Genomic DNA, 2,500 nt, shown 5'->3' on the forward strand with positions numbered 1-2,500 from the left:
CCAATTTTGGCAGCAGATTTCGCTTACGGCCATACCACCTTGAGAACGCCCGAACTCGTCTGATCTCGGAAGCTAAGCAGGGTCGGGCCTGGTTAGTACTTGGATGGGAGACCGCCTGGGAATACCAGGTGCTGTAAGCTTTATGTAGTTTACAACCCTAATGTTCTAACCATTCAAATAGCCCAATTTTGGCAGCAGATTTCGCTTACGGCCATACCACCTTGAGAACGCCCGAACTCGTCTGATCTCGGAAGCTAAGCAGGGTCGGGCCTGGTTAGTACTTGGATGGGAGACCGCCTGGGAATACCAGGTGCTGTAAGCTTTATTGTTTAAAAAAAAAAAAAAAAAAAGAGTCAATGAAATGTTTCAAAAATCCTAAATTGTCTTTTTTCCCCTCAAAATTCCTGAAATAGTCTCTCAGTTTCTTCAGAAAGCCTGAAAGAGTCTCTTTTTTTTCTTCTTCAAATAGCCCAATTTTGGCAGCAGATTTCGCTTACGGCCATACCACCTTGAGAACGCCCGAACTCGTCTGATCTCGGAAGCTAAGCAGGGTCGGGCCTGGTTAGTACTTGGATGGGAGACCGCCTGGGAATACCAGGTGCTGTAAGCTTTATGTAGTTTACTACCCTAATGTTCTAACCATTCAAATAGCCCAATTTTGGCAGCAGATTTCGCTTACGGCCATACCACCTTGAGAACGCCCGAACTCGTCTGATCTCGGAAGCTAAGCAGGGTCGGGCCTGGTTAGTACTTGGATGGGAGACCGCCTGGGAATACCAGGTGCTGTAAGCTTTATGTAGTTTACTACCCTAATGTTCTAACCATTCAAATAGCCCAATTTTGGCAGCAGATTTCGCTTACGGCCATACCACCTTGAGAACGCCCGAACTCGTCTGATCTCGGAAGCTAAGCAGGGTCGGGCCTGGTTAGTACTTGGATGGGAGACCGCCTGGGAATACCAGGTGCTGTAAGCTTTATGTAGTTTACTACCCTAATGTTCTAACCATTCAAATAGCCCAATTTTGGCAGCAGATTTCGCTTACGGCCATACCACCTTGAGAACGCCCGAACTCGCCTGATCTCGGAAGCTAAGCAGGGTCGGGCCTGGTTAGTACTTGGATGGGAGACCGCCTGGGAATACCAGGTGCTGTAAGCTTTATGTAGTTTACTACCCTAATGTTCTAACCATTCAAATAGCCCAATTTTGGCAGCAGATTTCGCTTACGGCCATACCACCTTGAGAACGCCCGAACTCGTCTGATCTCGGAAGCTAAGCAGGGTCGGGCCTGGTTAGTACTTGGATGGGAGACCGCCTGGGAATACCAGGTGCTGTAAGCTTTATGTAGTTTACTACCCTAATGTTCTAACCATTCAAATAGCCCAATTTTGGCAGCAGATTTCGCTTACGGCCATACCACCTTGAGAACGCCCGAACTCGTCTGATCTCGGAAGCTAAGCAGGGTCGGGCCTGGTTAGTACTTGGATGGGAGACCGCCTGGGAATACCAGGTGCTGTAAGCTTTATGTAGTTTACTACCCTAATGTTCTAACCATTCAAATAGCCCAATTTTGGCAGCAGATTTCGCTTACGGCCATACCACCTTGAGAACGCCCGAACTCGTCTGATCTCGGAAGCTAAGCAGGGTCGGGCCTGGTTAGTACTTGGATGGGAGACCGCCTGGGAATACCAGGTGCTGTAAGCTTTATGTAGTTTACTACCCTAATGTTCTAACCATTCAAATAGCCCAATTTTGGCAGCAGATTTCGCTTACGGCCATACCACCTTGAGAACGCCCGAACTCGTCTGATCTCGGAAGCTAAGCAGGGTCGGGCCTGGTTAGTACTTGGATGGGAGACCGCCTGGGAATACCAGGTGCTGTAAGCTTTATGTAGTTTACTACCCTAATGTTCTAACCATTCAAATAGCCCAATTTTGGCAGCAGATTTCGCTTACGGCCATACCACCTTGAGAACGCCCGAACTCGTCTGATCTCGGAAGCTAAGCAGGGTCGGGCCTGGTTAGTACTTGGATGGGAGACCGCCTGGGAATACCAGGTGCTGTAAGCTTTATTGTTTAAAAAAAAAAAAAAAAAAAAGAGTCAATGAAATGTTTCAAAAATCCTAAATTGTCTTTTTTCCCCTCAAAATTCCTGAAATAGTCTCTCAGTTTCTTCAGAAAGCCTGAAAGAGTCTCTTTTTTTTCTTCTTCAAATAGCCCAATTTTGGCAGCAGATTTCGCTTACGGCCATACCACCTTGAGAACGCCCGAACTCGTCTGATCTCGGAAGCTAAGCAGGGTCGGGCCTGGTTAGTACTTGGATGGGAGACCGCCTGGGAATACCAGGTGCTGTAAGCTTTATGTAGTTTACTACCCTAATGTTCTAACCATTCAAATAGCCCAATTTTGGCAGCAGATTTCGCTTACGGCCATACCACCTTGAGAACGCCCGAACTCGTCTGATCTCGGAAGCTAAGCAGGGTCGGGCCTGGTTAGTACTTGG

General features: G+C 47.6%; 13 non-coding genes across 13 annotated transcripts in view; all 13 read left to right on the forward strand.

Moving 5' to 3' along the window:
• The first annotated feature begins 21 nt into the window (after positions 1 to 21).
• On the forward strand, positions 22 to 140 carry LOC148993203 (5S ribosomal RNA). The gene has a single exon (XR_016158853.1). It is a non-coding gene; the product is annotated as a 5S ribosomal RNA (ribosomal RNA).
• A 63-nt stretch (positions 141 to 203) lies between these two features.
• LOC148993204 (5S ribosomal RNA) lies at positions 204 to 322 on the forward strand. The gene has a single exon (XR_016158854.1). It is a non-coding gene; the product is annotated as a 5S ribosomal RNA (ribosomal RNA).
• Positions 323 to 491: 169 nt separating this feature from the next.
• LOC148993205 (5S ribosomal RNA) lies at positions 492 to 610 on the forward strand. The gene has a single exon (XR_016158855.1). It is a non-coding gene; the product is annotated as a 5S ribosomal RNA (ribosomal RNA).
• Positions 611 to 673: 63 nt separating this feature from the next.
• Positions 674 to 792, forward strand: LOC148993206 (5S ribosomal RNA). The gene has a single exon (XR_016158856.1). It is a non-coding gene; the product is annotated as a 5S ribosomal RNA (ribosomal RNA).
• Positions 793 to 855: 63 nt separating this feature from the next.
• On the forward strand, positions 856 to 974 carry LOC148993207 (5S ribosomal RNA). The gene has a single exon (XR_016158857.1). It is a non-coding gene; the product is annotated as a 5S ribosomal RNA (ribosomal RNA).
• A 63-nt stretch (positions 975 to 1,037) lies between these two features.
• Positions 1,038 to 1,156, forward strand: LOC148993208 (5S ribosomal RNA). Its single transcript, XR_016162408.1, has one exon. It is a non-coding gene; the product is annotated as a 5S ribosomal RNA (ribosomal RNA).
• A 63-nt stretch (positions 1,157 to 1,219) lies between these two features.
• On the forward strand, positions 1,220 to 1,338 carry LOC148993209 (5S ribosomal RNA). The gene has a single exon (XR_016158858.1). It is a non-coding gene; the product is annotated as a 5S ribosomal RNA (ribosomal RNA).
• Positions 1,339 to 1,401: 63 nt separating this feature from the next.
• Positions 1,402 to 1,520, forward strand: LOC148993210 (5S ribosomal RNA). Its single transcript, XR_016158860.1, has one exon. It is a non-coding gene; the product is annotated as a 5S ribosomal RNA (ribosomal RNA).
• Positions 1,521 to 1,583: 63 nt separating this feature from the next.
• Positions 1,584 to 1,702, forward strand: LOC148993211 (5S ribosomal RNA). Its single transcript, XR_016158861.1, has one exon. It is a non-coding gene; the product is annotated as a 5S ribosomal RNA (ribosomal RNA).
• A 63-nt stretch (positions 1,703 to 1,765) lies between these two features.
• LOC148993212 (5S ribosomal RNA) lies at positions 1,766 to 1,884 on the forward strand. The gene has a single exon (XR_016158862.1). It is a non-coding gene; the product is annotated as a 5S ribosomal RNA (ribosomal RNA).
• A 63-nt stretch (positions 1,885 to 1,947) lies between these two features.
• On the forward strand, positions 1,948 to 2,066 carry LOC148993213 (5S ribosomal RNA). The gene has a single exon (XR_016158863.1). It is a non-coding gene; the product is annotated as a 5S ribosomal RNA (ribosomal RNA).
• A 170-nt stretch (positions 2,067 to 2,236) lies between these two features.
• LOC148993214 (5S ribosomal RNA) lies at positions 2,237 to 2,355 on the forward strand. The gene has a single exon (XR_016158864.1). It is a non-coding gene; the product is annotated as a 5S ribosomal RNA (ribosomal RNA).
• A 63-nt stretch (positions 2,356 to 2,418) lies between these two features.
• The window catches only part of LOC148993215 (5S ribosomal RNA), a 119-nt gene continuing 37 nt past the window's right edge, over positions 2,419 to 2,500 (forward strand). The window contains exon 1 of the ribosomal RNA XR_016158866.1: positions 2,419 to 2,500. This exon is cut by the window's right edge and continues 37 nt beyond it. This is a non-coding gene — a ribosomal RNA (5S ribosomal RNA).

This window comes from Pimephales promelas, chromosome 3 (assembly GCF_988280905.1).
Source record: "Pimephales promelas chromosome 3, fPimPro1.hap1.1, whole genome shotgun sequence".
Classification (NCBI taxonomy): Eukaryota; Metazoa; Chordata; class Actinopteri; order Cypriniformes; family Leuciscidae; genus Pimephales; species Pimephales promelas.